The sequence below is a fragment of the Erpetoichthys calabaricus genome, chromosome 12 (assembly GCF_900747795.2).
Source record: "Erpetoichthys calabaricus chromosome 12, fErpCal1.3, whole genome shotgun sequence".
Lineage (NCBI taxonomy): Eukaryota > Metazoa > Chordata > Cladistia > Polypteriformes > Polypteridae > Erpetoichthys > Erpetoichthys calabaricus.
Genome location: NC_041405.2, coordinates 21,603,812 through 21,614,920, shown reverse-complemented (window position 1 = coordinate 21,614,920; position 11,109 = coordinate 21,603,812).

The following is an 11,109-nucleotide window of genomic DNA, read 5'->3' as shown; positions in this document are numbered from 1 at the left end:
TAGCAAAGTGCAGAAACTCAAATATGTGAGATTTCCTACCTAATTTTTATTTTGTTTCTTCTTCAGTCACTAAGCGCATCATCCTCAAACATCCCGGAAGTACTGTGGGCTTCCGTCCTCGTGACTCCGAAGTACTTCCAGGTTGTAAGAAAAGTAAGAGTCCCCAGGTCCTTTTTTTAGCTCCCACTGGCGGCCCCCACGGCACCCAACAGGGCTGTGAAGTCAAACTCCATCTCCCATGAAGCCCTGTGGGAATCCGGGGTACATTTACCATCCAGGGGAGCTGCCACCTAGTGTCCTGGGGTAGGCAGTATCCTGGAAAAGTTGCCCTTCTCCATTCTACCCATCCTGGGATGTTCCGGCCAGATTGAGCTGCCGGCCGTCTCTAACAATATATATGTAATTCTTTAATCTAATGTGGGAGCCCCTTTTTGTGGAACCTGGTTAAGCAGCACCATATTCTTATGGTCCATGGTAAATCCAGCTATGGAAAATTTCTATGGTGCCCCCTTTCCTTGATAACCTAAGGAGCATGCGCCCTGTTGTGTACAGAGCTTGCGCACTTTCACAAATGGCACTCACTCCACATAATGAGACTTTACATGAAGCGCATATACATCATAACTTTCATAAATGGTGCCCCTGAAATGACGGCGCCCTAGGTGGTCCTCTATGTCGTGTAATGAATGGATTGACAGGCTTTGCACACAAGTGTTTTTAGGAAATATGCATGGAAATCAGACTTTTCATGAATCAAAAAGCGGAAGCGGTAACGGAATTGAGTGAACCCAGATAAAACTGGGATCTTGCAGTTATGGTGGGAGCACTTGAATGTTCTCAACCCCTCAAGGTCTAAACAAACTTGTAACAGAATATCATGACATGCATCTGTGCATTTCAGCAAGAAACTAAATCAAGAGGCATAGCTTGCAGAGAACAATCCTGCATATTCCCCTTCTCTGAGGGACATCAGAGCGCAGGCAGGACTGAAATTAAATAACACGGCTGAACACTGAGTTTAAGCAGCGTTTTCAAGCCCTGAATCATCTTGAGGTGTTAAAAGTCGCTGTTCACCATAAACCCATCTGACGTGCCAGAGAGGACCTACAAATGGAATTAACTGATTTAGAGTGCAATGCTGTGTTGAAGGATATGTTTGCCAACACAAGTCTGAACACAGTTTATATGTGTCTTGGACCAAAAATGCCCAAAACTGACAACTGTTGCCTCAATGATTTTGTGTGTTCTTGGAAGTACTGACACTTGTGAGCAGATGCCTTCTATTATGAACACAAATACGTCAAAAGTGCACTCTTACCTTAAATGACAAGATGAAAGCTGCACTCTGCAGATTTTGATGAGCTGGTTAAAGTCAAAATAGTTCAGTATCAGGGAGTTCTGTTTAAGTAGCTTTGGCTCATTTATTTGTGTTTTCCCGAAGTTAACTCAAAGTGAATGTGCAGTAATCTGAAAAAAATATATTGTTATTCTGTCAATAGCACTGCCACTAAAGGGGCTTAGTAGTAGATTTATTTGCACAATGTTCAGAGAAATAAAGTTTATGAATACAAAGTGATAATTACTTTTTTATTTTTTATATTCACACCAATTGTCTAACAAAGATTATTCGAATAAATGCTATAATTTTAGGCACATACTAAGTAATGACAATTAATTGGATTTTTGCAAGGTGATATGGCCTCCTTTTATGAAATTTTTAAACAGTGTGGTGCCCATTCCCAAACGAGTCTGTCACCCTTGCACTAAGCAACAACAAACCACAATTATTAAAAAAACAATAACTGGTTATGGGACTTTGCATTTATGGAGTTACACAAGGCTGGATTAAGACCTTTAGTGGCCCTAAGCATTTAAAAGATGTTGGTGCCCCCATATACAGTATATGAGCTGCACTCACTCTCAGTGGACAATCCAAATTGGCATCTCCTTCAGTACTCACAGTTTACAGTGCTGCCACCTCTGCCAGTAACCGCTGCTTCCCCAGGGTGCTTTGAACTTTCATTGGATATCACCATTCTGCGGGATCCACATTCATTCCAGTGGCCTCCCTGTCCATCCCTGTCTGCTCCAATTGTATGGCATACACAGAATTCACCACACAGCAGAACCTCCTCTCAGCCCTCAGCCCTGCTCCTATTAAAACTGCTCAGCAGAGTCAATGCTCCCTGTCCTGTTCCCCCTGCGAAGTACTCATCATGCTCCAAAAAAACTCAAACGAGCAACCACTTTCTCTGAGTTTCGTTTTACAACCTCCTTTAATACAACTTGAATTGTTAATTCACCACACTGCCGCTTGTAATGATCGAATTTGGTGAGCTCATGCACTCCTCAGCGCATCTTGTACCAGAGTAACTTAAAACACCGGGTTGTAGTAGAAACTTTAAAATCATTAATAAATGAAACAATTGGAACAACCCAGCTTCTCGTTTCACCACAAGAAGTTAAAGATCAACTCCACAGCTTGTTTGAATCTGACTATATACAGCAGATAGCTGATCCCTGTCTACCAGCTCACCCACTTGGCCAGTGCTAATTAATGATGAGCCTCACAATTTGCATGAAATTTAGTTTGCAGCAAAGCTCTGAAGCTCCACAAAAAATAGAAAATCCCTAAGCAACTTGCATTTTGCTTTCAAAAACTTCATGGCACTGACACAAGAAGAAAGCTTTTTAGTCCTGTCTAGAAGTATTTCTGTGCATTAATTCTGTACGTGTCTATTTAAATAAAGATCTGAAGCGAAAAAAATGTGTAGACATTTTGTTGTTCTCACTTTGCCAGTTAAGATAAGACTGCAATTCTAAAGATGCACCGGAGACAGAAAAGATACCTGAATCCCAAAAACGCTAGAAGAATGCATATTCTCAGTCTCTTCTGTAGGAATAACAAAAAAGGAAAATGTTGGTTTCTAGGTAATAGATAGATAGATAGATAGATAGATAGATAGATAGATAGATAGATAGATAGATAGATAGATAGATAGATAGATAGATAGATAGATAGATAGATAGATAGATAGATAGATAGATAGATAGATAGATAGATAGATACTTTCTATACTTTGTCTTCATGTCTAGAGTGATTGAAGTAATAAGGTAGATTTCTTTGAGGACCTGGTGCAGCCGGAGATTTGCCATTACCTCTGTACTGCGAGGTTTATTAAGGCTAAGGGTGAGAGCTCCACCCAATAGTAGGGAGCAGTACGTAAAGTGAGGCATCCTTGGCTGATAAATGGCCTATAGTCAAGAGTGCTGAGCCTTTGTATATTTAAATGTATTCTTGGAGACCAAAAGTAATATTTAGGTCTGAGATATCATTAAAACAATGTATGCTGTTCGTGCTGTGAGAGATGGCCGGCAGTTTACCCCGGCCAACACATCCAGGCCGGTAGATGGAGTCCTCCCTGCAACATGAAGGTGCCCCGGATGCCCGCAGGGCATCATGAAAATGGAGTTCGGCTTCACAGCCCTGCTGGATACCGTGGGTGCTGCCAAGGGACGCTGCAGGGAGACACGAAGACTTTTGTTTCTATTATAGCCTGGAAGTACTCCCAAGTCACAGGGACGGAAGAACAAAAGTACTTCTGGGCTGAAGAAAAATAAGAGTTTTCATCCGACCCAGAAGTGCTATGGAATCACATGGACAGACAGACAGAAGCACTTCTGGGTCGAGGACTATTTAAAGGACTATGGGAAACCAGCCAGAGTTGGGAGGGAGTGTGACAGAGCTGCTGGGAGTGGAGGAGTGATTTATTGTATTTGATTATTGATTTATTGTTTATTTTGATGTTAGTGGTGTCTACTGTGGCACAATATCAGAAAGAAGAAATGTCTGGACGTTCTGTCTGGTGGGTTTAATGGGGCAACAGTGACCCCTAGTGTCACAGTGCCAATAATCTCTTGAAATGCTAAGAGAGTGACAGGCTGTGTTATTCCTAAGGCACTTGTGTGGTTTAAAGTGCTACAGATTAACCTTCTGTGTGTGTGTCATTACTAGGGCACTGTTGAGTTTCTGTGTGTATGTGTATAGCTATGTATGTGTGTGTTAATTTTAAGGTGCAACAGTAGATCAAATCTGATGAGTACACTTACCCCTAGGTAAAGGGTAAGTGGAGGGAAATACCACAATAATACAACTATACTGTACATTGTTTTCTTTATCAATCAGAGTTCAGCTGATAGAGAATTATAAGAAAGTCAAAAAGCTTTATAAGATCTAATGGTCTGCATTGGGAACATGCTGAATAAAGTGAGTGAGAAAGAAGAGAAGTGGGTAAGGGTGAAGATATCATATGGACATTAAACAAGGAGAAGGAGGAGCTGAAGAGTAAAGATGCAGAACTAACTGTGATTTTACAGACAGACAGACAACCACATCCACTTACTGCAGGTAAAATTATAGCATGAGGTTCAAGAGTTCATTATTGGACAGATACTGCTGGGTTCTATTTATGTTAATCAGGTTGGAACCATTTTGTTTTCCTGTCTGTATCTTTATGCTCTTTGTTTTCTTTATGATTGTCATTCTTAACGCTGTCCTTTTTCTGTTCTCACACAGAAGTTCTGTATGTCCCTCCTGGAAACAGACATGTCCCTGTCACTGTGGTCAATACTCAGTTCTCGTCCAATGACTTTAGGAAAAAGCTGTCATCTCTCAAGCAGGACCTGGAATGGTTAGGCAGCTGGCAATTAGATAAAGGTAAGGATGGGGAATACCCACAAGTTTAGTGAATTTATGTATAAGCCTAACAGCAAGGAAAGAACCAAAGAAATAAGAATTTCAATATACTATATACACATCACAGTAAACCTGAACTTGAATTTAGTTTAGCCTCATAATCAACTGAGTTTCAAATTCAGTAACAGTGAGTGTCCACTGTGCATATGAGTCCTACGAGACATGAGGAAGCTGTCCCTGTGCCTATACAACACAATTAGTGAGACTACATCTGAAGTACTGTATACAGTTCTGGTCACCACACCAAAAGAAAGACATAGCAGTGATTGAAGCTGAGCAGAGCAGAGCAACAATAATAATAACAATAATAAGTTGCATTTATAGAGTGCCTTTCACAAACCCAAGGTCGCTTTACATACAGAGTAAAAAAAAAATTACACAGAAGACAAAAGTTTGTAGAAGAGGGAAGTTTACAGTTGAGATTTAAAGGTGCAGAAAGAGGAGCAATCTCGGAGAGACTGAGGAAGATCGTTCCAGAGTTGAGGGGCCATAGAACTAAAGGACCTGCCTCCCAGGGTGGAGAGTCTGGTGCGTGGGACAGTAAGGAAATTACTGCTTGAGGACCTGAGAGAGCGACAAGGAGTGTAAGGAGCTAGGAGCTGAGTGAGGTAGAGGGGGGCAAAGTTATGTAAGGCTTTGAAGGTGAGAAGCAGAATCTTGAATTTAATCATTGATGGAACCGGTAACCAGTGAAGCTGGGAAAGAATAGGGGAGATGTGAGCTAAACGTTTTGTGGGGGTGAGGACTTGGCTGCGGAGTTCTAAATATACTGTAGATTCTGTATAGATTTTGCAGGGAGACCGATGAACAGGGAATTACAGTAATCAATATGATACATTATAAAACAATGAACCAGAGTTTGAGCATCAGACAAGGACTTAATGACCTGTCCTACTCTGACAGACTCAGAGAATTAAATCTGTTTTGTTTGAAGTAGAGGAGACTGGATGTGGATAGTCTCGATCCACTGGACTAATTCCCTTCATAATAAACACTTGATCTTCTTTTGCCTAAACTGAAGAGGCTCTGCTTTCCTAATAACTCATCCCCTGCAGTCCTAGGAACAGCCTAGTCGCTCTTCTCTGCCCTTTTTCCATGTCTTTTTTGACCGAAACTGCACACAGTACCCCAGATGAGGCCTCACCAGTGTGTTATAAAGCTTGAGTGGAACCTCCATGGACTTGTACTCTATTAAGGCGCTATATATCTTCACATTCTGTTAGCCTTCTTAATGACTTCTGAACACTATCTGGAAGTCGATAGTGATGAGTCTTAGTGACAAATGAAATGGGATTTGACCTGATGATGGTGGGCCTATGAGGCAGTAGCATGAACCACTATTCCAAGTTGTATTTTCACCAGCGCAAACTGATTATAATACTTTCATATGGTATATAATATGATTAAAAACTTAAATACATATTGTCTAATGCCTCCGTTACTTCAGACAGGAAGGTTGAGATGGTGGATGGCTGATTGTGGCGAAAGTCAAAGTTTTTTATGTGCTTAAGACCCTCCAAAGCTATTAAAGTAGTTCTGCTTTAGTATTATTATTGTGTTAAAGTACAACTTTGGTGTTTTAAAAATGTTTTTTCTTTTTCTAAACTGCTGACGTGAATTAGGAACAACATAATGCTGCTTAATATTTTTGTCTTTTTATTTTTTATTTAGTGATTTCAGCTCCTGTTTACCGCCTAAGGCCATCGCACCCAAACAGCAGCGAAGACTTTCTGAGATGTGAGTTTGATTCTAGTTTTTCAGTATATGAAATAAATGATAAATGAATTAAAATGTTACAAAAATGAAATATAATACAAAAGCAATCAATACCTTTTACTTTATGAGATCTTTCAGTTGTCATTTTAAGAAAATTATAACTGACTTTTTTTCTTTTTTTTTTTTTACACATGCATATTACGGCCCATAATTTTTTTTCACTGTGCGATTCAGAGATTCCGTATTGCGTATTGAAATTCTTTATTTTCCGGATAATTTCTATAGAACTTGGGGATGGTAGACATCCTCGTAGTCAAGAATGACCCTGTGCAGTTCCTTAATGGTGACTCCATTAGAAAGACACAGAGGCACTGAAGAGTACAAACAACTGGAGAACTATGGGAGATTATTTGCGTCAAAATTAACCGCATTCCAATGTCTTAACTATCCATCCTTCCATCCATTTTCCAACCCGCTGAATCCGAACACAGGGTCACGGGGGTCTGCTGGAGCCAATCCCAGCCAACACAGGGCACAAGGCAGGAACCAATCCTGGGCAGGGTGCCAACCCACCGCAGATGTCTTAACTACATTGCACTAAATTGGACTTGCGTGGTGCATTTCATTTTGGCACGTTTTTATTGTTTCATAATTAAAAACTTATCCCCCAAATGATCAATTGCTTTACACTACGGCACACAATTTTTATGTCAGTTTAATATGAAAAGTGTCATGCATTTTAATTCATGTCCATAAATCGCGTGTCATAAATTTCACTTAGCTGCTGCTCTGGGTGTATTGCATTTCGATTGAAGAGCACGTTAATCGTGCCTAACCTGAATGTAATCAAATGACCAATCAGCATCAAAAGGTGGTCAAAGAGGCATTCCACTTCTAAAGATTTCCAAACGTAAGTGTCGTCAATGTGGAATGATAAACCGAAATGGAGAAAAGCATGTTTTAGGTCTTGCTAAAAAAATTTACTCTTATGTTAAGTTGTTTAATATGTTTTGCTTGCCTTATAGCATGTTGTTCCATTCTTCTTCTGACAGTCCTGATTGATACATCAAGAGGTTTAGTAATAGCCGGTACTGTCAATCCCCATCTATGAGAGTTTATAAACCACATTAGTGGAATATTGGCACCCCAGTTGATGATCTACAAAATTGTATGCTGCAGCTTTTCGGCCCATTAGCTCTTGAATGTGTTCTAAGGATGATAATAATAATAATAATAATAATAATAATAATAATAATAATAATTCCTTATAGTTATTTAGTGCTTCTCTCACCACTCAAAGTGCTTCAGTGTGTGTGAAGCCACTTCAACCACCACTAATGTGTTGCATCCACCTGAATGACAGCAGACATTTTTGCAGCAGTACACTCATAACACATTAACTCTTAAGTAGTGAAGGGGTGAAAGTAGCTAGCCAATCAAAGACAGGCGATGATTAGGGGGCTGGAATGACATGGATGAGGTGGGCAATTTAGCCAGGACATTGGGATACACCCTACTCTTTATAAAGGATGCCCAGGGATCTTTCATGACCACAGAGAATCAGGACCTCAGTTTTATGTCTCATCTGAATGACAGAACCGTTTTTTTATAGCACAGTGTCCCCTGTCACTGCACTGGGGCATTGGGATCCACACTCAGGCCACAGGATGTTACTGTAGCAGTTGGGGATTCTTCCCCGTTGCTGCTTCTGTTATACCAGCTCATTCCAGCAATCAGTCAATACGTAAGAGTATAAAGTCATCATAGCGGATCCACTGCCTTATGAACTAACCATTCCCCATCTTTAAAACTTGCATGCCATAGTGAAAAGCCATCAATGATTTGGATGATATGGTTTTAATGATAACAGAATAAAGCCATGGCAAGACTAAATGCACCTTGTGTATATGCATTGCATTGTAATCTAGTTAACATGTTGGATTGCATTTAATTTTGGCACCAATACTCCTCCATAAAGAACAAACTCACCTTGTTTAAATATTGCAGGATTTATGCAGGGGGCCATTTTAACTTTTCTTGTGTAAAATCAAGACCGGAAGATTAAAGTGTTTTGAGGCACCTTACAGCTAACCCTGTATAATTACACGTTTGAAAAAAATGAAATAAAGTGAGTGGTAAAAACGCTAATGAGTCGTTCCAACTTTGCAAGCAGACTGCCCAAGATGATGTTTCTTCTAGTTAAGATGGATTCTGTGAAGAAGAGGTGGCTCATCATGACATCATAAATGGAAAGGTGCCAATTTTCCTTTTTACAGAGGGAGGAGAAGAGATGTCATTACTAGACAGTGCCACCTGCTGTCTCAGTGGAATATTACAATTACTGAAGCTGTTCTCCAACACTATTCTATTTAAAGGAGAATTTTTGCTTGCTTTGCTCGTCAACCCCTGGGCCTGCACTACGTGCAAGCCTCTTTGCGGTTCTGCCGCTCATGTATGGGGATGCAGATGTACAATTTAAACAGATTTTTATTTTCATGGGAATTGTTACATATGCATAATAGAACTAACTATTTTACATTACAGTGAGCCAAGCAAAATGACACCTTTTATTGGCTAACTAGAAAGATTACAATATGCAAGCTTTCGAGGCAACTCAGGCCCCTTCTTCAGGCAAAGGGGCCTGAGTTGCCTCGAAAGCTTGCATATTGTAATCTTTCTAGTTAGCCAATAAAAGGTGTCATTTTGCTTGGCTTTTCTCTACATTCATAATGGCTAACACGGTACAACACCCTAGTACTACATTACAGTGAGTAATTAGCCATAGTAAAAAACAGTAAAACATAATAATTTGAAAGTAAATTGTTACGATTATTACGATTTTGTTCTGTTTGGCTTTTAAATTAACAGGCAAATACTTTTTAAACTTACACTGTTACTGTAAAATTTCAGTAAAAACAATTTTTTGAATTAAATTTTCATCACTATCGCATTGGATTTTGATTCTGTGTTTGGAATTTCATTGTGACAATGCAACGTATTACTGCCCGTGATTGAATTTCATTTCATTTTTCTATTAAATAAAACAACTTTTTCAAATGTTTGGCTCTGAGATTTGTCAATTGTCTTTGCAAAAGTTATTCTAACAGGGAATTCTCAAGTTCTCTGGTAAGGCATTCCGGAGCCGTGGAGCAGCGGCTGCAAAAGCTCGGTCACCCATTGTATGAAGTTTGGTCATAGGGGGGCAAAGGCGGTGGGTTTTTGTAAAACGGAGGTTTCTTGTAGTGGATTGTAATATAAGGAGTTCTTTAAGATATTGTGGAGCATTTCCACGGATACACTGGTGAGTAAACAAACAGAGATTGTATTCGATACGGTCATGGATAGGGAGCCAATGAAGCGACTGAAGGATTGGTGAAATGTGCTCATATTTCCGCACCTTCATCAGGATTCTTGCAGCACTATTTTGAATTTGTTGGAGCTTTTGAAGGCTCTTGTTGGGTATCCCGATGAGGAGTGCATTACAATAGTCCAGTCTGGATGAGACAAAGGCATGAACCAGCTTTTCAGCATCACAGAGGGAGAGGTAGGGACAGAGTTTGGCTATGTTTCTGAGATGAAGGAATGCAATTTTACAAAGGTGATGAATATGTATATCAATTGACAGATGGGAGTCTAACTTGACACCCAGATTTGTAACAGAAGGGGAGAGGGTAATGGTACGGTCAGAAAAGGACATACAATTTACAGAGGAACGAAGTTGATGGGGGGGGTGCCAATTAAAAGAGCTTCAGTTTTGGTGCTGTTCAGCTTGAGGAAGTTCTTAGACATCCAGGCCTCAATCTCATCCAAGCAAGAGGAAAAAGTTGTTGTTGTTGTTGATCCGCCACCTTACATTTCTATCCTATCTCTAACCTTACCTTTTCTGAAAAAAACTACTAGAACAGAAATTCTTAACCTTTTTTGAGTCACAGATCCCTTTAAGAATCTGATGATGTTGTGGCGAAAAATTGTCACCACAAGGCTTTTTACCTGAAATGAAGACTATTAGGAGACTCAGGATAGGCAGTCTACAGTTCTATTGCAATAAATCAACAATAATAAAAAACACGGACTCAACCCAATACAGCCAAATTGAGCTGAGCCCTGAACAGTTCCAGACTCAAAACTTATATAGTAATTTCTTATCATTCTGACCTCGCTCAAATTAACTTGCTGCTTTTCTCTGACTTCTTCCTGCACTGTACCTCGAGTTCTCATGGGAACCATTATTATCTCCTTACTCCCCTGTATCTGGCCTGTGGTACTTTTACTTGTCTATTGTTCATTTTTAGTTTCTGTTTTGCTTATTTTTGATTGGTCTTCGGCTGGGCAGATGTTCCTTCTTCCATATTTGGTCACTCTGTTATCACTTCCCTTTCCCTTGGCCTTCAAGCTATTTTTTATTTAGCGGCTAAAGCTAAGCTTTAATTAAAAAGAAATATAGCATGTACCTTTATTTAATTCTTTGTGTGGCAGGCCTGACTTGCATTAATATCTGCACTAAGGTTAATGCTTGTATATTTCTCTATATTTATTTATACTAATACATGAATACACTAATTTTACTTTCCATACATTACATCACCTTGACCTTGTTGTATCAGTGCCTTTGCTGTTTCTGCTGACTCACTATTCCA